At 36.6% G+C, this 25,916-nt stretch overlaps 1 long non-coding RNA gene across 1 annotated transcript; it reads right to left on the reverse strand.

Annotated features, from left to right (window-relative positions):
• Nucleotides 1–1,715: 1,715 nt before the first annotated feature.
• On the reverse strand, nucleotides 1,716–25,655 carry LOC116961725. Its single transcript, XR_004407111.2, has 3 exons — nucleotides 25,163–25,655; nucleotides 3,556–3,669; nucleotides 1,716–2,670 (listed from the first exon to the last, which is right to left on the reverse strand). It is a non-coding gene; the product is annotated as an uncharacterized LOC116961725 (long non-coding RNA).
• Nucleotides 25,656–25,916: the final 261 nt, after the last annotated feature.

Raw genomic sequence — 25,916 nt, forward strand, 5'->3', positions numbered from 1 at the left:
TCTATTTTTTCAAATTCTTGCAGTATCCTCTGTTTAAAATTGTGTTACTCTTATATTCTATTTTTATGTGGAATGCAGTTCTCAAATGCCTGCATTACATCTTCAGTGTTAGCCTTGTCTGGCTGAGTTGACTGAAACTATTAAAAACCTCAAGTGCTTCAGAGCAAGCTATTGTGAGAGATAAAGCTTCCTCTTGCCTTTTTTTTTTTTTTTTTTTTTTTTGTCCATTTTGGTTTCCATTGCTTGCAGATACAAAGTAAAGCACTGGGTTTAGACTTCTCTGGTTGTCTTCCACATTTCTAAAGTGTTTCAGCTCTGGTGGGGTTTTTATCTGCTCAATTTTTCTGCTCAGGGTAGAGTTTTAGCTCATGCAGTGATTTCTGTTCAAATAAAGGAGTCTGACACTTGGGGTCAAAGCTCTATCTAATCACTTCAACTGGTCTCTGCTCAGAGCAAAACAGCTCTTTCAAGCTTTTCTTAAAGGTAATGCTCTACAGAAGTGGCAGGAGATTGGGTCAGCAACATTTGCAATCAAGTAGTGTTTTGTAATGCAGCAACATACATGTGAAGTGTAGCAAAATGCCCAAATTACCTGATGATCAGGACAGTGTGTCTGTGTGGGTAGGAGGGTGATGTGTGAAAAATCGATACGAGCCTATTCTTCTTTCTGTACATATCTCAGGCAGAGGGAAGAGCAACTCTCAGATGTAATCCAGCTGGAGGGTGGGCCTGAGGGGAGCCAAGAGGGTACTATAAAGGCATTATTACTCTTACAGCAAGCAGCTAGATGACGGAGCCTGGAGGCAAAGCTCTAGCGCTGAGATCTTCTTGGATGTTTACTTAGGGTTCTGGCTTCATCCCACCAAAAGGCCATGATGGGTTAAAAAGGTATCTTCCTGGAGCAGAAGAAGACCAGTGCTACAGCAAAACCCAAACAGTATTGCTCTATGGTCACAGAGGCTGAATGCCATTACAGACCTCTCTGTATTCCCTATAACTGCCCAAAGGGCTGTTCTATCCAAATGCTCTTGTGCATTCAAACTCAGCTTGCCATCCATGTACAAATTAACTGGATTGAAGGACAGAAACCGTAGTGCCTTGCCTTCCCAGAAACTAGTAGGAAATTCTTTTCACCTTTTTATTGTTTAAAATTATTCTTTGTATTGATTTTTCCCATTTTTATCTATTTAATAGCTAAACATACTTTGTTTAAAGAAAAAAATCTGGTCTCATAACTCTTTTTGGACTATGCATTAAAAAAACCCAGTGTAGTTGTAGAACTTCAGTTGGATTTACTCCTTTCTGCACAAACTGCTGCCCTAGATGACCTTTCCTCATCATGTGCCTTTGGGGATGTGTTCCAAGCATATTTTCTAACAGCTTCAGCAGCAGTAATAGTAGCATCCAAGCATCAGTTAGCAGTTCTACAATGTAATGTTTTTCATCTTCAAAGCACTTTACAGACATTAGTGAATTAATAATTGAGCATCAGATACTGAGCAGGCATAAATCTAACACATTGAAGGATCTCAGTGGAATCATGCTGAGGATAAAATAATTTTGAAAAACACTGAAATCCTGGTCATTTGCATGCTCTTGAAAAGAGGTAAATAGATCAACATAACAGATGCTATGTGCTGGTAGAAATGTAGGAATTTCTCAAACCTGTGGGTGAATTTCAAACAGAAACACAATAAAATCTGACCACACACTGGTACATCTCCCAGTACAAATTTTATTTGGTTAGAGTTTTAAACATCAAATATGAAATACTTAGGCTCCCTGGAACGTGGGTTGAATCCCAGCAGGATTGACTCAGCTCTTGATCCTGCAATGCAGAGAAATTGAATTCTAATATTTTTCCTCTATGTGACCTGGATGAGACAATGCAAATAAAGGTTCTCTCTGCTTGACATGTAGAGAAACCCCACCAGTAGGAATCGTGTAGGTAGATAAATTAAGAGCCACAGTTTCATATTCACCTTATTCTAGCCTTTATTTTTGGCAGAAACAAACCTGCAAATGCAGATTAGCTGTGACTATTGTTTTGTACACAGTCTAGTAGAGCTGGAAAGAATCCAGAAGGCTCACATAGTCCATCTTCTTGTGCCAAAGCTGCATAAGCTCTACTCATGTCATTGCTGTTAGATGCTTGTCTAAATGGCTCTTAGAGCTTGCCAAAATATAGCCCTTTTCAAGTAACCCATCGCTGAGATTCACTGTCCTCACCGTTATAAAGTTCTGCTGAGTATCTAATGGAAGTTGTCTTTGCTGAAGATTAGTCTTTTTCTTTTTTCTTTTTTTTTTCTCTCCTAGACTCCACTTCTGTGGAGACTGCTCCCTTCTTTGCATACTTGAAGGTAATTCTCATGCCGCCTTCATATTCTCTTCCTTCAGATTTGGCTGTTTTCCCACAGAGAGTTCTTGAGACTGTGAGATATTGTATTAGAAAAAGAGCAGTCGGTGAGTAGGATCTTGCTCTAAACTCATAATAAAGAGCCCTGCTGCTCCAGGAGCAGCCTAGGAAGGAAGTGTGATTCATGACATCCCTGTTTCTTCTTGAGCTTCCAGCTGTTCTCCCCACACCCTCCTGTACTTGCAGTTTGCAGCTGTACTGAAAGGCTCTTCCTGGCTCCACATGCTGCTATCATACATCTCGTACCTTCTGTCCTGTATATGTATGAAGGAAAAAGTATAATTTTAATCATCTTCAGATATATTGCAATTTGGGGATGACTCCTGCAACTTTTTTGCTTTCAGATTTAGTAAAGGTTGGAGTATTTGGTTTTATTTTTCCTTTTTTTTTTTTTTTCTTTTTCTTTTTTTTTTTTTTTTTTTTTAAATATTGGATTTTATTAAGTGCAACATCCTCAATATAGACCTTGGTAGGGAGTAGATTTTTCATCATTAAAAAAGTATTTCACACCCACATGTAAGTAATTTCTTTTAAAATGAGTTGAGAATATATTTCTCCCCCTGCCTCTACTCCTACACAGTGAGCAGAAAGTCCACATGGCATTCGATGATTTTTATTTTTTAGTGGAATTGCTATAGATTTATTCAGAATACCAAGACTTTGAGAAAGGAAAGTTATGTTTTTTAAGTCTATACCCAGGAATTAAAAAAGGAAACCAGATTTTTTTTTTTTTAAGAAAAAAAAAGGAAAAAAATATTTAACTGGAAATAATATATACTGTTTTCATGTGATAGTTTTAAAAATGTGAAAGAAGAAGCCAAACAGAAGAAGCCGATGGCAAATTTCTGGTGAATAAAACACTTAAGATGTTCACTGATTTCCCCTCTATTACTTTGCAAGTGTGGCATTGATTCCCAGTCACATGCCAGATTTCCTAGCAGCCCTCGGGGGATGGACTCTATAGCAGCCCAGGTAGTACACCGAGGGGTAAATCTTGCATGCAGCTTCATGTGACCAAAGCTGGGCAGACAGAACAGCCTGGAATACTTAATTAAAAAAAAAAAAAAAAACAAAAAACAAAACAAACAGCTGCAAAGAGAGGGAGGCTTTGTAGGGAACTTGTGCTCAGCCTGCCTTACCTGGTGAGAATAAACACGGAGAGAGTGTTGGGTCCTAAGAAGGGCCCACACTTAGAGGTTGATGGGATCTGCTGGTGAGGTCACTGAACACTTGATGCTTCTTACACACTTGGACTGAAAGGCAGAGCAAAAATATTTGGGCAGATCAAATTTCCAGCTCCCATCTCCAGGGTTTTTTTATCCTGATGACAATAAATCAGATGTAGTGGCTAAGACACCATCATATTTGAGAAGTCGTGGTAGTCTGATGAACTTCCCACTAACTGGAAAAGGGGAAATATAACCCCTATTTTTTAAAATGAAAGAAAAGAAGACCCAGGGAAATACAGGCCAGTCAGTCTCACCTCAGGGCCCAGCAAGATCATGTGATGGATGCTCCTGGAAAATATGGTAGGGCACATGGAAAATAAGGAGTTGATTAGTGACAGTCAACTTGGTTTCATTAAGGGCAAATTGTGCCTGATAAATTTGGTGGCCTTCTGCAATGGAGTTACAGCACTGGTAGATAAGGGAAGAGCAAGTCATCTATGTGGACTTGGACAAAGCATTTGACACTGTCCTGAATGACATCCTTGTCTCTAAATTGGTGTCATGGTTTCAGCTCAGAGTGCAACTGAGCACCACAGAGCCTCTCACTTCCCCCTTCCCCCCCCCCCCCCCCCCAGCGCTAAGGAGAAAATAAGCAAAGACTTTGGATATCAAATAGGACAGGGAGGGACGAATCACTCATTACGGTCATGGGCAAAAGACAGGCTCATAAGGGGAAGACAAAAAGAACATAAATTTAATAGAGACACTAACAACAACAACACTTAACAGACAGAGTAGGACAGTGAGAAACATTGCCACATCTTGAGAACATCTTCCCCACCACCCCTCCCTTCTTCCCAGGCTCAGCTCTGCTCCTGATATTTCTACCTCCTCCCCCCAGCATCACAGGGGACAAGGGATAGGGGGTGCAGTCAGTGCTGCTATTTCTTCCATCTTTGGTGGGGGGAACTTCTGGAATGTTTTCCCCCTGCTCCAGCATGGTCCCCCTCTCACAGGAGACATTCCTCCAATAACTTTCTCCAACTGGAGTTTCTCCCATAGGCTGCAGCCCTTCTCAAGCTGCTCCAGTGTGGGGCACCCCCACATGCTGCAATCCTCGTAGCTCTGAACTACAACAGCAGGGGCTGCTTCTTCCCACAGGATCCTAGTCTCCTAAGTGTGCAGGCAACTTAAATACTGGGCCCCACTCCCACAGACCATTTGTCAGCATCTGCTCCACTGTAGACCTCCATGAGTGACAAGGGGGCTGCTCTTCTGTCTCACCACAGGATACAGGGGGGTCTCTCCTCTGGCTCACCTCCCCCACCTCTTTCTTCCTCTGTTCCTCCACTGAAACTTGATGTTCACACAGATGTCACAACTCCTCCTCACAAGACCAACTCCTCCTCCCAGGTCCCTTCTTAAATATGTTATCACCGAGGTGCATCTGACTGGCTCAGCCTTGGTGCAGAGGTAGGTCTGACTTGGAGTTCGGGGAGCTTCAAGAAGTTTCTCACAGGGGCCCACCACTGTAGCTCCCTCCCCTTCTACAAAAACCCCCACCACTCACTCAAATCCAGGAAAATTGGAGAGACGTGGATTTGACAGATGGACCACTCTGGATAAGGAACTGGCTGTATGGCTGCATTCGAAGAGTTGTGGTCAACAGCTCTATGTCCAAGTGGAGTCCAGTAACAAGTGGCATTCCTCATAAGCTGATGTTGGGGCCAGTGTTATTTAATATCTTTGTTGGTGACATGGAAAGTGGGATTGAGTGCACTCTCAGCAAGTTTGCTGATGAAACCAAGTTGTGTGATGTGGTTTACATGCTGGAGGGAAGGAATGCCATCCAGAGGGACCTTGACAGGCTTGAGAGGTGGGCCTGTGCAAACCTCATAAAGTTCAAGAAGGACATATGCAAGGTCCTACACATGGGTCAGGGCAATTTGATGCACAAATACAGGCTGGGTGATGGGTGGATTGAGAACAGCCCTGAAGAGAAGGACTTGGGGGTGTTAGTGGATGAAAAACTGACTATGAGCCAGCATTATGTGCTCACAGCCCAGAAAGCCAACCATATCCTGGGCTGCATCAAGAGAAGTGTGGCCATCAGATCAAGGGTGGTGATTGTCCACCTCTACTCTGCCCTTGTGAGACCCCACATGGAGTACTGGGGCCCTCAAAATAAGAAAGGCATGAACTTGCTTGAGCTGGTGCAGAGGAGGCACAAAGATGATTGGGGGGGTCTGGAGCACCTCCCTTGTGAGGACAGACTGAGAGAGCTGGGTTGTTTAGCCTCGAGAAGGCTCTGGGAAGAACTTATAGTGGCCTTCCAGTACTTCAAGGGGGCCTGCAGGAAAGATGGAGAGGGACTCTTTATCGAGGAGTGTACTGATAGTATGAGGGGTAACAGTTTTAAACTGAAAGGGGGTAGATTTAGGTTAGATATAAAGAAAAAATTCTTTACTGTGAGGGTGGTGAGACACTGGCACAGGGTGCCCAGAGAAGCTGTGGCTGCCCCCTCCCACTTGGAAGTGCTCAAGGCCAGGTTGGATGGGGTTTTGAGCAACCTGGTCAAGTGGAAGGTGTCACTGTGCGTGGCAGGGGGGTTGGAACTAGGTGATGTTTAAAGTTCTTTCTAACCCAAACCATTATGTGATTCTAAGATTCAAATGATCCTTGTTTAGGAATCAATTTCCCCAAATTCCCTGGAAACAGAGGATGATTTGGCATCCTGCACAAACAGCAAGCTAGGAAAAGACATAGTGAAAAGTAGTAGGTAAAGACCATTTTGATGAGCTGTCTTTTGGTTTTGTATTCATGAAGATGTCCATGAAACATGTTTGTTCACATCATTATTTTCCAAGCTAAAAATACAGTTGTTTTCAGCTTTGTTTTTTTTTTTTTTTGTGTGTTTTTTTTTTTTTTTTTTTTTTTTTTGTTGTTGTTTTTGTTTTTTTTTCCTTTTCTGAGGGGGAAAAAAAATAAAAGTTATGAGCAGATCATTGTAGAATCAGTATTTTGTAATCCAGATCTGGCCACTCATTTTGCATAATACTCAATTTAACAACCTTAATTACTACTAATTTAAAGTGTGTATGACATATGAAAGTGAACTTACTAAGCTTGTATTTTAGTAGTATATCCATTAGATTTTTATATGTCATTTAGTAGTTTTGAGAAAGCCTATCCTACCAGAGGAATCATGCAATACACAAGTAGAAATATCTAAGAATACATAAACTATGTAAAACTGATTTTTTTCTCCCTCAAGGATTAAGCAACTTTGTGTCAAACAAAATACAAACCTATGAAATGATATCACTGCACATTTTGGGAAGAAATTCAATGTCCATTATAATCTGCCATAGTTGGTATTCTAAATATCAGAGGAAATTATAGACAGTAAATACAATTTCTCTCTGCATGACATGGTTCCACTCACAGTTAGCTTCTAAAGATGGCAGAAAAACTTCTTCACGTCCGTGTTAACAACAGAGCATCAGGGAAGTACCCGGAGATTGTTTCCCACTTGGTGGGAATGAAATGATTACAGAACAGATAGATGGCTTGGGTATTTTCAATCTGTGGACAAGTGTGGAATTAAAAAGAAAGGGTGGGAAAAAAAAAAAAACAACAAACCCCATCTCCTCCCCCAAAAAACAAAGGAAAAGATGCAGAAACTTTAAATTTAAAAGTCAGCAAGTAATCCTTATAAAATGGAGCAGTATCAGATAATCTTGCCATACAAGCAGCCAGCCCTAACGAGTGACACATACATAATGTAGAATCTATCACAGCAAACATATTTTGAGTAAAATAGAACACTGAGACAAATTTCATTCAACACTCTGTTGTTAGAATCAGCTTCTTGCTTCATTGATGCAACCATGCCCTATCTGTGTTAGCTGCCTCTCCCTGGCTGTCCCTTCCCCACCACATCATCTTGAGCCCCTTCCTCTTTTTCAAGCCCTAAATGTTTAGTCTTGTACTATCACATTTGCTATCAAGGTTCAATCTTCACTCTATCAGCGGAGGCATCCACAATTGCCTGCTTATCTGTTCCTTCCTCGGGCACAATATTCCTTCTTAAGCTTTTCTGTACTGTGTCTGCAAATTTTCTGCATCTATCACTAGATAAACAATTGGTTGAAAAACTAATACTCTAAACCTTGTTAATGACATTGTAGAAAACCTACCTGCCTCTGTCTTCCATTGGATTCATATGGAATCTAGATTGTGGGCTCTTTTGGGAAGAGACTGTTTTGCTTATTTTCAGAGTGATTATCACGATGGAGACTGATTCTTGACAGAGCTCCCTTGGAGCTTATAAAATTACAAAATACAGGTTTGCAGGTCAGTCATTATTTTGGGTTTCTGAGGATATGAACATGTCTATACTTCACAAATAAAGCATATTAATTTTCAGTCTAAAAATATGACTTTCTGTATATAAGATACATAAGTGTCAGATTTTCTCATATGTTTTATATATTGTGTTTTGGACATTAACTTTAAAGACAACATATTTTTGATACTATTCAAATGTTTATTTAAATCATTAATATTATAGATGACGTAACAGCAAGTAGCTTTCTCACCAGAACTCATTCTGATTTCCCGTGTCTTTTACAAACTCATTCTCCATTTTTCAAATTTTTTGTAAATAAGAAATGATAGTTGCATATCATGCTAGATTTGCTGTAGTAGTAGCAATGTATAGGTGGAGTACCCAGATATTAGACAAACACAGTCTGGTCAACATAGGTCTGTATGCACAGTAAAGCTATATGTCATATCTCCTCCTTGCTCTAGCATTGATCAGTAGTACAGAGAGCAGTAAAAGCATCTCTTATGTAGCAAGTGGAATGTGTAAAATAAGTAAAAAAAAAGTTTAAAATCACCAGAATCCATGTCAGATTCAGTCAGTAACCAAAGTTCTGAGGAAATAAAAAAAAAAAGATATTCCAACTCAAAGACTGAAAAAATTACTTTTCTCATATTTTTGTTTGTAGTGAACTTAAATGAATGACACTCTAATTTCATTTATCTCTCCATTGCTAAGTTTTATTTTAATATTTTCTCAGTAAAAGTTGTCTTTAAATTTAATATCCTAGTTGACATTTTATCCTCCTACCATAATTAACTCAGAAATTTTCAAAGAATAATATTTTTTCAATATCTGAAGTGTTTTTCTCTTTTCCAGTTTACTAGCAGTTGTCCAACTTGGTGTTTAGTCATCTTACTTTCTTGTCTTTCAAAAAAGAAGTAACTTTTCATTTCTTCTAACTGACCAAGTGGAAATTAGTTATTGTTGAATCAAGCTTGCAGCCTCTTTATAAGTCTTCACCACACCAAAATATCATATAGCTTTATAAAGTATAAAATCAACAATTTTTAACAGTTTGTCCTACGTATAAAACTATATATTCCACATTTGCCTCTACTGCCTTTGAAAAACAAATCTTGAAACTTAAGCACTATAGAAATATGTGCAAGAATATGAAAATAGGTGATGGGTTTTTTTTTGACTTAGATATTCTCTGCAGCAAAAGTGATATGATTACATTTATGAATTATAAAATAGTAAAAATCCATGTAGATAATTTTCAAGTTCTGATATTAATCTAGAATCTAAATTAGAAATTAAATTGGATAGAATCAAAATCCATATCTATTTGCTGTTCTCTTGAGCTCACTTTTAAATGATAAACAGTAGATGACCTACATATATTATTTATCATTTATATTATAATATTTTCTGTATTACTTGTCAGACTTATAGTATTACCCATTGATTTTAAAGGGAGTTGAATCAGTGTTTTATGTTGTAAGCTACTTGTAGCACTGACTTTTATTGATGCAAATTACAGATAACTTAATCCATATGAACTGCAATATTAATATATTTTATATAAATAAATTCAGATGAACATATAAAAAAATTTTGCAGAAGCAAGAGAGGAGATGACAACTGTTACTATAGACAATATTGTATTTCATATTTATTCTTTATTATTTTTGAAAATGATTTTGGAATTAAAAAGCAGGGAAATATGATTTTCAACTAAAATTATGTAGTTTTCATGACAAAGTTTCACAATAATTTGTATGAAAAAAGTGAAAAGTTAAAAAATCCATTCTTTAATCACTTCCAGCCTGATATGAGTGCTCATTTCCTTGACAGATAGGAAATAAAAACAGTTACCACAGTTTTTAGAAGTCGTGTTTCTTTGCAATTTTCTTGTTTGTTTCTCCAGATTAGATATAGAGCAATGGGGTTAAACATTCTCAAAGTGGCCTTTGATTTTTGCACAAGGGAGCCCTTGTTTTTCTGAAATTGTATTGGCAAGGTGGAAGGGAGAAAGTGGAACAGAGTTGCTTCCCAGTATATGTCTGATCAGAACAACCCTCTTTTCTTTTACAGGCAACTCTAATTTACCTGCTAATGACAAACCCCTCATGGCAGGTGAGCAAACTAGACATATCATGAACTTCCTCTTTAGGCATTTTGGGGGTTTTGGTCTAAAAGGTGTTGTTTTATTCTTGTTGGGTTTTTTTTGTTTTTTTGTTTTTTTGTTTTATTGTTTTCAGTAAGGGAGAACACAGAAATGAACAACAATCTGAATTTCTTTCCTGTTAGAGACTCTTCCAGGTTGGCTTTGTTTTCTTTAGGCTGTTTGTAGAAGGAAAACCATAAAAATAAGAATCTTCCCCTCATTAATTATGTTCAGGGTGAGTTTTGAAATGATGACTTAAATCTAATTCAAATTTTTATTAACTTTTTTTTTTTTTTTTTTTTTTTTTTTTGTCAAGACTACATTGAGAAATTAGCTTTCCTAAATGGAGTAGAAAGCAGGACTTGAGACACTGTTCCTGCTACTTAGGTTGCTGCTGGGCATCAATAATTTTGTGCTGTGGTGCTTTGAGTTTTCTCATGAAAATTGAATAGTCTGACTAGAAACTTAGCTATTAACTTCAAGAGTCAAACTTGCGGAAAATTGTACAGCATACTTATTAGTGGCCCCAGAAAGATCTAGAAACTGACATTTTCTTAAAAATACTGTGCAATCTAAAAACGTCTAACTATGATTTCTCTCCTGTGGGTTCTACTTTTTCATGATTTTAGTGTGAAGTATTTACAGAATGTGCTCAAAATATTCACATCTTATTTAGGGATCTGCCTGTGTATCTTAAATCAGTTCATTATAGTTAAATAATGCCAAAGTTAGTGATGCAGTTGAGAATTAAATGGAAAGTAAACAGAGATATGTCAGTTTTAATGATTTTGGTCCTTCTTCCCTGGAAATCCTGTAGGTTTTCCATGGATGTAAGTAGTTGAACCAGATACCCTATCATTAATAAAAGTAAAATTAAATTGAAAAACAGAACAGTGAATGAGAATGAAAAACTCTGTTCAGAATTGCATGTCCCTGCTTTGGACGACTTTCATCATACACCTAAGATTTTTGAGAGAAGACACATCAAACCAGAACTAATTTCAGTTCACTCTTCTTCCTCTTTGGTGTAAGGGGCAGAGTTTTCACTCTTCAGCTAGATGCTGGAGTAATAGAGATGTTATGAATATTGAAAAGTCAATGGTCTTTGTACGAGATACTTATCCTTTTCCACAGGCTCACTGGTTGTCTCCTAGTTTTGCCCACAGAAACAGAACCTGTGGGTTATGTTCTGTGCATCCTCTCCCAACAATGCAAACTGGGCTTGAAGAATACTATCACAGTGATCCCTAGTGTTTTAATGCAGGTTGAAATGAGATGTCCTAGAAACTGGAAAGACAAAGTTGATTTTACTCAGCCAACAAGTCCATTGACTTTACTGTAAATATAGCAAATCAGACTATGACTTTAAGGGAATGTAATGAAGAAGGTGTGTTCTTCCAAAGAGTAGCTGAAGAAAATTAAATACATACTCTCCTGACTCCAGCAACTACAGCAACTTAATGACAGAATTCATGCAGGAACTCAGAAGTCTTGTAACAAGAATTTGTAACATCAAATTAAGGGTGGCAACACACATTCAGACAATTCTAGTTCAGCTGCCTGATTATGATGGCAAATGACCCTATTCAGTTAATGTAGAGAGACAGATCCTTTCAGAAGGTTATTTAAACCAGGAATCTTACGTATGTTTTTGAATCATTCTTAAGTAGAGTATATTTTCCAATAACTGTAGTAGGAAATTAGGGCTGTTAAATGGCCAAGTGCCTAAAGCTGAATGAAACAAATATCCTAAAGAGAATAACTAACATGGAGACTTCAACTCTGGTGGATTCATTTCAACAGAATACATTACTCTTTAACATATTATAATAATTTGTCCAGGGCATGATGATAGATGGAAAATTGAAATCGCAACATGTGTTTACAAAAGGCTGACTGATTCAGACAAAGTTAGTATCAGCACCTGGTAGGATAAGAGACCATTGAGAAATTGTGAAGTTCTAAAAGATTTGGAATTCAGTATAACAGTCAATAAAGTAAGTTATGGCAGTTTAGGCACTAAACTTGAAAAAAATTAAGCAAAGGCATCCCCAAAGTTGATCCTTAAGGAACTGACTTAGTGACCATCATCCTTTTAGATTGTTTCTTGATCTGTCTTCCTTTAACAAGTTATTTTCCTAGCTTATAACTTCTCCTGCTGGGTGTAACATCAGAAATCTCGCAGAATGTTCTTTAGATTTCTAATTCAGTTTTACATAGACTGTATCCTGTCGCAGACAGCCATGTAAATCAGAAGTAACTAATGAAATCAGCAATCCAGCAATGGCTTAAAACATGTTTGAGAGGAAAATCATATCCTCTTCTGTTCCCTCTCTCCCAAGTGTCATCTAAATAAGATTTCAGGCTTTTGAAACAAATTCAAAATTCAAATGTTGTGAGAGCTGACAGTGCCAAGATCCTATAGAACACATCTGCCCTTCATTGTCTGTTCAGCATTCATCTGAAGGCAGAATTTTGTTAGTATACTGAACTGAGACAAACCTACAATACTTATTAGTAACTTTGGGCACTGGAAATACATAATGAAACTGTCAGCATAATCTAAATTATGAGATAGATAATTTATCTGCTGTAACACTGAATGAAGAGTGTTCTCCCCAGTGCTCACAATAATTCTCTGCTTTATATACTTGTCTAAATGCTGACCACATGTTGGGCAATGTGTTTGTAGCATTTGCCCCAGTGTTTGATTTTTGAACTGGCATGCATTCACCACTCTAAATAAGTAAAATAATCCAGGGGAAAAGCACAAAATGCCCATTAAAGAAAACAATTTCAAGAACAAGTTGAGTCCCTCGGGGTCTGAGATATTAAAAAAAGCAATCAGAAACTTGGAGGGTGGGATTTTGTGCTTTTATTTGTATTTAAGACATCCACAAGGCCAAGACATAAAGCCAAAGAATGGGACATTTGGTTAAAAACCTGAAGAAAGAGAATTATTTTCTTTGTGAATTTAACAACTACTGTAGATTAGAAAATGAGCTCTTACTAAAACTACCAACTATAGAAAAATATTCCTTTGTTCCAAAAATCCCGCTAGGATGACATTCTTTATATATGTTAATTTCTGTTAAGTTATATGATGTTCCACTAATGAATGGAACATAAATGGTTAGATGGCAATGAGAGAGTAAGCCAGCCAGGAATTTTTCATTATTTAGAGCTACGCATGAAAGTCTGGTCAGCATTTCCATTAAAACGTGCAATTTTCAGGAATTTATGCTCAGCTGTAAACATTTTCTCCAACTGATTATTTGAGGGTTTCAGTGTGAGTACAGAGTCTAATTTTACTGATTATGACTTAAAGAAGTGTGATGTAAAACAAAGAAGAAGCAATGGTTAAATTTGGCTGAGTTAGTGTTATTTAGTTGCATAGTATTACAAGATGTGAATTCTTAACTGAAATGCAAAATGCATAGTCTATGGCCCTAGTCTTTGTACCTCTAAGAAGAAGGATGACCTTGTAGATGAATTAGATTGAAGTTAAATTTTTTGGCAGTGACTGTGGTACAGGCTTTGTGAGTTGCTTGGTTGACCCTTCTGTGTCTTATTTTCTGATATTAAAAACTGTTCCTAAAACCTGTTTCTAAATGAAGTAGCTCATTAATATGTTTAATTGTTTTATGGTGGTATGTTGTTGTCTTATATTAAGTTTTCTTCCCTTCCCTTCCCTTCCCTTCCCTTCCCTTCCCTTCCCTTCCCTTCCCTTCCCTTCCCTTCCCTTCCCTTCCCTTCCCTTCCCTTCCCTTCCCTTCCCTTCCCTTCCCTTCCCTTCCCTTCCCTTCCCTTCCCTTCCCTTCCCTTCCCTTCCCTTCCCTTCCCTTCCCTTCCCTTCCCTTCCCTTCCCTTCCCTTCCCTTCCCTTCCCTTCCCTTCCCTTCCCTTCCCTTCCCTTCCCTTCCCTATCCCCATCCTCTTCCCTTCCCCTTCCCTTTCCCTTTCCCTTTCCCTTTCCCCCATTTCCTACCTTCCCAATTGAAAAGTCTTGATTTGCAATCGCAATGATCAGAAAGCTTGCTTTCTAACACTGTGATATATTGCTTTTGTAGTCTCTTGTGAATGGTAAATATGCCCAGTTTCTGGACTACCCTTTTCTATGATAAAAATGGTATTTAAAAATCAGATTTCTTCCTGTTAAATTTTACAGTGAGATTCCTCTTTCTCTCAGAAGTCTAAGACCTGTTTGTCCTGCTGTTGAATGGTTTTGTAATGTGCTTAGAGTCATCTTGTGAATGGATATTCATTCCAACCATTCTTATAGGGTCTTTGAAGAACCCAGTCTTCCAGATGGTCTTAAAAAATTAAATATATAACATCTTTCTAATCATACTTTGGTAGGTTTTTTAGTCTATTGTCCTGAGGCAAGCTTGAACTCAGGAAACTAATTAGGAAAACTAAATCACCTACTTGATTTAGTCCAATGACATAACTATTTGATATTAGGTTTTTGGGACAAGATTCGTATTGAATAGCATGAAAATGATCTGGGAGTTCAGAGCAGAAAGTTAACTAAGATGCTTTAAACTTCCTGTTTGCAGGAGTGTTTCCACTGATTATAGGGGCAGTTTAGGAAGAATAATGTGTAGTATAAGTACTTGAAGATAAGTGTTGCAAACAGTTTCGTAACTTCTTTTTCTAGAAAGAGGCAGATCTCTGTACATTCTTTATGCTCTTGGTTAACGAATGGCTAATAGATTTGATCTATTCTTTGTTCCTAAAATGGGACACCAGCAAATAAACAAATCTTTTAGGTATAGAAATGCGTATTTTCTATGTATATTGATGAATCATTATGAAAAAATGATCTATACAGTACTGTTCAAATCGTCTGACCTTCAAGATTCATGAATGAAATAATTCCTGCTGTGTCTATTTTTACCTGTTGACCTTATCCTGCTACTCATTTGGTCTAGTGACTGCTGAAAGGTCAGATGAAATGTGAAGATGATGAGCTGTCTGGTGTGTCTGTTTTTTTTTCAGCTGTCACGTCTCATCTCCTTTTCACCCGAGGGTTGTATTTTTCATTATAATTACTCCTTAGTTATGCAAACACATGCAGAAAGTGGGATGGAGAAGGTTGGAGGTGGGATGTGTACAAATTCATTAGTCAAGCAGCTACTTCAAAAGAGATCATAACAGGAAAGAGTTGCCCTTCTCTCAGACAGTGGTCTCTTGTTTTTTCCATACTGGAGCAAGCACATTACTTACATAAACTGTTTAGTGTAAACAGGAGTGAAACTTGGGACTATGAAATCTTAGTTTTTCAATGATGTGCTACATTGTGCAAAAGTAAAGGATCTCCCTGCCATCAAAGTCTCTAAGCATTTTGAGATGTATTTCAAACTTAAAGTAACTTCTTGAACACATCACTCTCCATCATCTTCATCCACCCATTTCAGTGTTTATAGGTAATGTTTGATATCCTCTAGCTATTACATACATCTGGTAGACCTTCAACAAAGAAGACCAAAATATCTGGAGTCATTATTATCTGGGATATGTATTGGTATATACTCTAAAATTAAATTTCCACTCACTCTCCTGGATAAATTAACAAAAAACCCCTGTAAAATCTATGCTCTAGAAACACCAGGCAATTTACAGCTACTTTTTAATCTCCTTACTAGTAGTGAAGTATTCTGAATAGTACCTAAGCAGACTAATTCAGTTGTCTATTATCTAACTGCTCATTTACCAATCATCCAAATGTACATTTTAATTTCCTATATAGTTGTCTCAGCCTATTACTGTAGGTATTGACTGCAAAGAACAGAAAAATAATTGGCAAATCAAGAATAATTTTTATGAATTATTTTCACAGTTTTCTGTACAGGGATTGGTCCTTCCATTCCATTTTCTTCTGTAATGTAAGTGCAAAAGCAGACTGTATTTATCATTTTATAATTAATAGTACCTACCTTGACTCTTTAAATTGATTGTTAAGAATTTTAATGAAGTGATTTTTTTCTGCTTTTCTTCATTATTTTTCATTATTTGACAAATAACATTTATGAGTTGAATAGGACCTGTGGATTTTCAAAAATTTGTTTGAAATGACTCTTTGTTACTAATTTGGTGTTTGTCAATGTTCATCTGAAAAAATCATGTGATTTCTATTAATGAATGACTTGACATTCTATTACTGAATGACCAACAAGAACAGTGCCAGAAGTAATCAGTAAGACACCTGGTCTCTCATACATAGTATGGAGATGCACAAATTAGTAATATTATAAGATCAAGAAAATTTTAGGGAAGTACATCTTTTTAGCATCCTTTTAATTCTACAGGGGAAAAAAATATCTCTTTACTTACAGATGTTCTCTTCAGGATTAAAATAGTTGATTTGTTTGTGACTGAAAGAAAACATGTAGATTGGATTCATTAATCTTTTATTCATTTTGTCACATTGTTGAGGTGACACTTTCATCCTATACTGATGTATACATTTGTCTGTCCTGCAGAGTAGTAGGTCTAGTGCACCCATATGAATATTATTTATCCTCTCTAGACTGTCCCCATCTTTCTTATAAGTCCCCTTTAAGTATTGAAAGACCACAATAAGGTCTTCCTGAAGACTTCTCTTCTGGTTATCTCTTCCTGAACAATCTTGGTGTTAAACCTAATAGGGTCAAAGTCACTGTTTTAGACTTTCAGTAGTCTTAGGAATTGTAATTCCCTTGCTGAATACAAAAATGGCAAGGGCAGGTGTTTCATCATGTCTAAAGTTCTTATTAGCAAATTATCTAAACTGCTATGAGCCTCTGCTCAGAAAATCTCTGCGTGCTGAAAGGAGCTCTTTTCCTTCTAGAGCCTGTGGAATATGGTTTACCTATCTAGGTGTATGTTACTTGCATATGCTTAAAAACTCCGTTGAAGATGGAACTAACAACACACATGCTGTACAAATACTTAGGGAGATGCAATCCTTGCCGAAAGAATCAGTATAATTAAAATATTTAAGTTAAATTGACATGGTAACTATCACATGAACTGAACAATGAATGGACCTCCATTAGATGGAAGCAGAGACTTCCCACCAAAACCACATGCATGTGTCTTCCAGATTGATCAACTCCACCATATGTTATCTTGTTCATATGATACATAATAAACCAACCAACCAAAGCAAAGCAAAACAACAAAGCAAACAACACTTTCAGACAAGATGACACCAGCTTAATTTTAGATATAACTAGAACTTTTTATGTCAAAAATTCTTTGTTATTTTTCATTTAAGTTACATAGATAGGTTTGTGTTTTTTGTAATTTCCCTGGATTATAATGAATCTCTAAATGTCTGGGACAGTTTGAATAAAACATGTATCTGCTGTTCTTTAGACAGAATAAAAATGGTCACAGAGGAGGTTCCAAAGGTAAGCCACTTCTCAGTTAATTCCTGCTTAGAAATCTTCCTATTTCATCACAGGAGTCTTTGGGACTCTAGTATGGAAGATAAATTTTGTTGGTTCACTTCTTAGCTTCAACTCTTCATTAAGATATAATGCTTAATATACATCAACATTTCTTAGGACTGAGGTACCTGGTCTGATTCTTAAAAGCATTTTTCACCCATTTTGAGTTAGTGTCTGTCATTTTTAGACAACTAAAAGCAGACATTGCAGACTCAGGCCTTTGTTGACCTTAGTTTGCATTTTTCTGGTTTAATACTAACTTCCCTGTGTGAGTCATGTGATGAGACTGTGAATAATCCTGACATGTTGTTATTCTGCCTTGAGGTGCCACTGTAGTGCTAGTTGAAGTGAGGACAGCAGCTTCATCTTGAGCAGCAGAAGGAAAAGCAGCAATTTGGATTGTGTGCCATTTCCCTCTTTATTCATAGAATTATTCTGTAAAAGACATCAAAATGCTGCTTGTTCTCTGTATGATTATGTTCTCTGAGGAATTAGTAGCGAATGACATAGCATGTAAATTATAGATAATGAAGTACATATGCATAGACACTATTTGAAGTGCCCAAGGTTAATTTCTGTGTAAAATAATATGTTCACCTGAAAATTGATCAGTTATATGCAAATTAAGGAAGAAAGCTCCTTTAATTATGACGTCTTTATAAATTAATCAATGTACTTAGTGACTATACATAATAGATGTCCCATTTGAAATAACTTTGGGATGTATATAAGCTATGAAAATATCATCAAAACGTAAAGTTATCTACACTAATTATGTGAATAATTTTCTTTTGTAGTCAACCAGATGCTTCAGAATACAAAAAGATAAATTGAAAATTAAATCAGTAAGAGAGGAAAGATCCTCTTATGGCTGAGGGAATGGATCGGAAGTCAGGAAATTTGATTTAATTTTCTGACTCTGCCACAGACTTCCTGTGTGACCTTAGGTAAGTCAGTAAGTCATGCTTTATCTCCAGACCCTGGTTTCTTATGAGTTTAGAGGAAAGAAAAGTGTTCTTCCTTCTGAACTTTTTTTTTTTTTTTTTTTTTTGTAAGCTACAATATATGCAATATTGCTCTGAAAACTGCATTAAACACTTCATATATTAAATTGTAGGGTCTCAGCTTCCAGAGGAATCAACGCTCTTTGGAGCCAGAGGTCTTTTACAGCTGATTTTGCCTTTTGAACATGGCCCCAAGTCAGCACCCACTTTCAAAACTCAGCACATTGATTTACTGATGCAAGCCTGTGCTAAGTGTCCATCTTTGGGAAATTTTTAGTCAGGTAGATAGGCAACCTAAACTGGCACTACCTCTTTGTCTAGGTACAGGTAGTGTCCTCTTGCAGCATGGATTGGCTGGCACCGTAGTAGCTGTGTTTATCTGGCCAAACCTTTTCCATACACACTGCACGTGCTTGAAGGAGATTCCACATGGCTGACATCAGATGTGTCAGCTGTGTTCCTTCATCAACTGTATATAATGTGCTACCTAAATCTTGGTGACTTGTTTTTTTCAGGAACCTCTATACATTGGACTAATACAATGAACAGTCAGTGAAATTATGAAATGTTGGATAGAAAAATAATGATTAACAGATAGTATTTTCCTCTGTAATGCTTACAAACACACACATAAATATTATTCATTTATTTATAAAATCACTCCCTTCTATCAGCTATTGTTACACCTCATGCTAAATTGCTCATCGTCAAATATTTCCCATCAAAAATTAGAGAAAAATATTTGAGTGAAAACTATTGCTTTTTATTGAATAAAAATGAGCAACTGAGTTAGTTTGATTACAAGTAATTAGTTTATTTTAATGCATTATATATCAGATATTCTTTTTATCTTTTTTTTCTACAAGCATTGAAAAGAAATATTTCTGATAAAGTAATCAGGACTTTCTTTGTACTTTAATTCTGTTTCTGTTTTTACTTTAGCTTTTATATATTGAAAAGACATTTTTTTTTACATGTGACTTGCTTTAAAAACACAAATAAAGCCCAGATTCTACAATGGTAAAGTGTGTTTGAATTTACATGTCTTAGAACTAAATATATTTGTATCTCTACCTAGGATTGTTATCTAGCATCTTTGTTTAGATAGTTGGGGAAAATATCACTCTAAAGGGTGATTTATCTCACCTAAAGTAAACAACTATTTACTGTCTATGTTTCTCTTCATAATGCAGAATTTCTTTTCATAATGTAGGATATTACCTAGTGTAGATGAGATGGAAATTGATGCCTTCAGTGAATGTTTCACATGTTGATACTTAAAATGAATATTTTAGACCATTTAAGCAGTGCATCAACACTGTTAGTTGTTCATCCACAATCCCCAGACATGTATTTCTAAAAAGACATTCTTTCCAAAGTTAAACAAGGGCTAACACTTTTTTTTTTTTTTTTTTTTTTTTTTTTTTTTTTTTTTTTAAATCAGAGTAATAGTCCACTGTTTTTATGGATACTAGCAAGCAAGGAATCAGCTTCAGTTACACAATATCAGCTGGGTAACTCATATCTTTCACACTTCTGCTGAAATGCAGCTGCTCCTGATATGGGCAACCATCCTCCATATGTGGCAAATCCATGTCACTGTCCAGTGGAAATCAAATACATCTTCAGCTTTATCAAATCAACAAGTACCTTTTGTTTCCTTCATGACTCTGAAACTACACTCTATTGTAGCCATTCTCAGAGAGATATGGACAGTCATAAGAAATAAAAGGTCTCTCTTAAGGATTTAGGGATCATCACATACTGTAGAATGTAGTATAGAGTGGAAAAAATTTACCTGCAGTCCAGATCAACATATGTATCTGCTATTTAATTGTTCTTGATTTATAGCATAAACTTTCATGAGGCTGGTGCAAGAATCATTCCCTTAATAATCATTATTTCTCTCTTAAAATTTGTTTTTTTTTTTAACCTCCAGCCTTCAATTGAATGAGTTGTTAAGAGTTCATTACAAATAAAATATTATTTAAACAATCTTACTATATTTAACTAGAAGTTATCATAGATACATAGATTACCTTAAAACCAGAGGGACCGTTACGTCAACTAGTTTAACTTGAATAATGCAGACAGTAGAACCATATCAGTTTCTCTTGTATTGAGCTCTGTAAACTTTATTTGACTGTAACTCATCATCCTACAGGCCAATTTTCCTTAATTTGATAATACAGGAATGGAGAATCTGCAACTTTTCTTGGTAATAGTGTGTTCACAGAATTAATTTTCTTTGCAGTTAAAAATGTATGCTATTATTTCTGTGGCCAAGCTGTTAAAGTTAATTCCAAGTTCCTTAAAGTTAATTTCACCTTCCATTTAATTTTCTTTTTAAAGATACCTAGAGCTTTGTTAAACAGATTCATTTGGGCGTGCAATTTCCATGGTTGTTTGCAGCCTAATGTTTCGTTTGCTCATTGAAGAAAAGCACAAATGAAATTGGCAAAGTGGGGTGTGATTTATGGTCCTGAAAAAAAAAATTTTTTTTTTTTTTTTTTCACTTTCTTAGTAGTAACAATGGCTGAAAGTTGAAGTAAAAAATCTGGGCGTTTAAAAAAAAGCATTTACACAGATACAAAGTCAAGTATTTACAATCAGAATATCATAATTTTTTAATTAAGTGAAAGTTAGAAACAAATACCCATTCTGTCAGGATATGGCTCTTGTGCTTCTGAGTACTTCAGTGTCACCAGTGTTGATCATATGGAGTTAAGGATCCATTCTCACATTTCATTTGGTGGATCAGAAGTAGTGTTATGATCTTGTCTTTACTTTTGTCTGAGAAAATTTGGTAATTGACTTTCTAATGATTTTAAGAAATATACTAAAATTCAAAAGGAGGTGGAAGACATATTGAAGAATGGGAAATATTTTGAAAGAAGTGCAAAGCATTTGAAAAGTAAGTTTTATATGAATTTTTGAAACAAGCTGGTAGAAAACATGGTATTTTTCCACTTATAAGCTGAATTCTCTGTGAATATTTCCTTTCATAATGAAGCTTATTACCCTAATGAAGTGCTAGTCACTGGAAAATAGTATAGCCTGAGATGAATTGGTAATGTTACCAAATCAGCACTGCAGTAACCACAGTGCTGTAGGTGGTATGGGGACAGAGAAAGGCTTTGAGAAAACCCCAGCTCCACTGGGCTTTATAATTCCCATGAGCTTCAGAACAAGTCAACTCTGGAAATTAAACTACAGATACTTTTTCTTTAAAAATATGGTTCTTGTTTCACCAGCCTCTACAGCTAGTTATTATTCAGATAAATACAAAACTGTGGCAAGTTTATTAACACTCTAAAACTTATAATGGAATGATTTAAATTTAAGTCAACTTTTTCAGATGAGAAAAGTCTATGGATCCTAGTACCTGAAGTACTGTGTCCAGTTCTGGGGCCCCCAATGTAAGAAGGACAGGGACCTGCTCGAGTGGGTCCAGAGGAGGCCATGAAGATGATCAGGGGGCTGGAGAATCTCGCATGTGAGGACAGGCTGAGAGAGTTGGGGTTGATCAGCCTGGAGAAGAGAAGGCTCCAGGGAGACCTGATAGCAGCCTCCCAGTGCTTACAATGGGCTACAGAAAAGCTGGGGAGGGACTCTTTATCAGGGAGTGTACAGACAAGACAAGGGGTAAGAGTTTTAAACTGGAAGAGGGCAGATTTAGATTAGATATAAGGAAGAAATTCCTTACTGTGAGGGTGGTGAGACACTGGCACAGGTTGCCCGGAGAAGCTGTGGCTGCCCCCTCCCTGGAAGGGTTCAAGGCCAGGTTGGACGGGGCTTTGAGCAACCTGGCCTGGTGGCAGGTGTCCCTGCCCATGGCAGGGGGGCTGGAACTAGATGATCTCTGAGGTGTTTCTATGATATGATTTTCTCCCCCAAGTCCAGGTAAGGCAAGCACAGAATGTTAATAAAACAAAACAAAACAAAGTTCTGTTTTCTAAATGATACACCAGATGCATTCAACTTCAGTTCAGCTGGCATATGTTTGATAAATATGAAGGACTTTTTTGCTTTGTTGCTTGCTTTCTCTTTGCCTCTGTATCTCACTGTATTTTCTTTCTAGAAGATACTCTAATACCAAAGTTTGCTAAATAAAAATCAAGTGTTATAATTTGATTACAAATGTTCAAGGAACTTTGTGTCATAATCAAGGAAAAGTTAGAGGAGCCTTTATAAAGGAATAGTAAATCATGGGAAAAACTGTCTCAATTATTTAGCAAATCTGAGAGTGGAGAATAGACTCTGGGATCCAGGAAATTCACATCCTGTCTGAGATTCTGACTTTATATTCCCAAACTGATAATGGATTCTTAAAGTCTTTGTTATTCTAAGACCTATTCAAGGTGTCTGGGCTGGAAATCACTGTGTCTCAGTATTCTTCACTTTCCCATTTCTAATAGAAGAAACCAATGCTGATTATCAGACTGGTAGTCTATCCATGCAACACTAGTCAGCAAAAGTTTAGGAGCTGAACTCTAAACGTTCATCTTGCCTTGGCATGACAGTGAACTGCTGCATCACTGGAGCTAGCTTATTAGCTTGTTTATGACAAAAAAAATAAAGCAATATGTAAATATGTCAAAATTAATATCTGTGTGAAACTTTCCCATATACAATGAGAGAGTTAGAAGAAAGACTATGTGTTATTTATATCCTTCTTGAACTTTAATTTTGCTTTGATTCTGGAAAGTTGCATTGCATTTTTATTCCTCTGTCACAAGGCTATTGTGAAAATTAATTATAGAATGTTTCTAAATGGTTTGTCAATCAATGATAACTATCACTGTAATTTATGTTAATTGAACACCTACAAACTTTTTTTTTAGTAGCAGAAAATTTGAAAGGTCAATATCAGCCTAGACTTGGCATAGAATTCAAATCTTTTTTAAAAAAAATAAACCCACAACCCAAGACCAAACAAAATTGAATCAAGTAAAGAGGATGGTAATCAGAAACTCTGGATACAAATGTTTTCTTCCTTTAGGGGAAAACTCATTTCATTCATTTTACATTTTAAACATTCCCTTGCAGTGATGTGAATTCAGAGCAACATCATTGTTCTTGCATACAATCTAAGAAATTAAATGGGCTGGAAGGGAAATACCAGACTACATTATTTTGCATTCTGTAGGAAATGCAAAAGAACATATCATAAAATGGGCTCCAACAGTGTAATGGTGGATACTGAACTAGGACCTGGAAAACAGATGAGGGTGGAATAATTATTTCAGTTTTACTATTATGAAAGCTTAAAATAAATTATCCAGAATTGTTTTAAATTAAAATCTTTAATTATAATATTTAATCATGATCTTTCCTTTATTTTACTGTTTCTTTTCTTTCTTTTCATTGTCTAGGAACCTGAAAAAACTGTACGTGTACACTTGGTTGCCTAAATACCTTTATCTGTATACTAGCCGCACTTCTTTTGTTGGTCCTTCATGACTTCTAAATCACTAATGCCCTTTACAGATGGGCAGTTTTTCAGTTTTGTTACCATAAAGGAATTATCATCCTATTTCTGTTTGCTGTGCTCTCTGAGAACTATGTCTAAACTGGTAACATTTAGAAAAGGAAAATATTTCATCTGCAGACATTTTTTCCTGCTTGAGCCAAAATTCTTTGTCATATTTGCCTCTATCAGTTTATGTCTTTACATATAAATGTGAAGAAACCAGAAATCCAGTACAGAAACCCTAGTTAAAACAGATTCCAGCTTTAAAAAAAATTTCTTATAACGGAGAATGTAAACAGTTAATTGATTGTGAATGCTGAATATTTGTAAAGCTCCTACTAGAGACATGTTTATTTTTTTATATTAGAAGTTTAATCATACCTACCTGACACCTAGCTTTTTGCCTGCCTATGTAAGCTTTGAGGGGTTTCCTTGGCCCTATTAGCAAAAACTCACTACCTATGTCTCTCTGCCAGTAGAAACTCACTGCTTGAATTTGCCAATGTCATCCCCAGACATAACCATGAAATTATGTTGTAATGAGCAGAGGAGGAACAGACATGGCTCTTGCCCAAACTGGTCTGCAGGAAAGTAGTTAGTGAATTCTTACTCTGCAGCCTTTTCCAGTTTGGATTACACTTGTAACAAGACTAATTCTTATATTCTAATAATAATTACAAATTAATTTGTCTATTTTTCCCTAAGAAGAAGGGAGATATCAGTGCATAGTTCTGTGTAGCCACAAAAAAAAGGAGGAGTTCTCAGACCTATAGTTTTCCTCCTGGTGAATGCTAAGAGGTGCAGATTAACATCAGCACCATGTGAGTGAGGTTGGACCCTTTCACAGAGTATGTTATGTCTGCAAGAAGATGGAGGCTATTCCATTTTATATTCTGTTATAACCACTAATAAACATGTCTCCTGAACCACCACCACCCACTTCATCTAAGTGGTTCTTTTAGTTTTTACTCCTATTCTTTGAATGATCTTGTCCTAGCTTACACCACTTATATGTAGACAGGTGTGAGGGTTTTACCATCCTCACTTTAATGATCATTGTTAATGAATGAAATACCCAAAACCACTACCCCCTATCACTTTGAAGGATTCTGCAGTTTTAGTCTAGTTTTATATTTTCAGCCATAATGCCCTAGCTTGTACTTACCTATTAGTATCTTCTTCTTCATCATTGTCTGCTAGTTCTTTCTTTTTACCTTTAAGGTCCAGTTCTGTACCTTTGTTGAAATCTCCTTAGCAGCTTTAGCTCCTTTTGAGATGAAAGAAAATTGGGCTCCTTAAGATCTACACCTTTCTAGATCTTATTCTCCTGTTGAACTTCCTCCTTCTGGATTTGGATATTATTTCTTTATTGTCTGCCGCGGCCGAAGACGGGGAAGCAAGACACATCAATATGATGAGTAAATCAGCTTCGGTTTATTCCGTGATATGTTCTCTTTTTATAATGTCCTAATGTTCCGTACATGCAATCACACGCCTTGTCAAGCAAGCTCATTGGCTTATCACTACTGTTCACGCGACAAACACAAGCATAACATACATTCTGATTGGATAACAAGTTTTGCATACTTTGCAATACTTCAGCATTTTTGCGGTAAGCACATCCCTGTTCAACATCCTGTTTTTCACAACTTTAAGCAACTTCCTTGTTTCAAGGACAGTATGTCCTTCATATCTTCTGATACACATTTCTTACTGTTAATACTCCGGCCCCAGCAATTGTCCTGGTTTCTGCTGGGATAGAGTTAATTTTCTTCCTCTTATCTAGTACACTGCTGTGTTTTGGATTTATTGTAAGAATAACACTGATAACATGCTGATGTTTTAGTTGTTGTTAAGTAGTACTTAGCCTAAGTTAAGGATTTTTCAGTTTCTCACGGTCTTCCAGAAAGCAGGTGCAG

This window comes from Tyto alba, unplaced genomic scaffold (genome assembly GCF_018691265.1).
Source record: "Tyto alba isolate M040663 unplaced genomic scaffold, T.alba_DEE_v4.0 Super-Scaffold_9, whole genome shotgun sequence".
Lineage (NCBI taxonomy): Eukaryota > Metazoa > Chordata > Aves > Strigiformes > Tytonidae > Tyto > Tyto alba.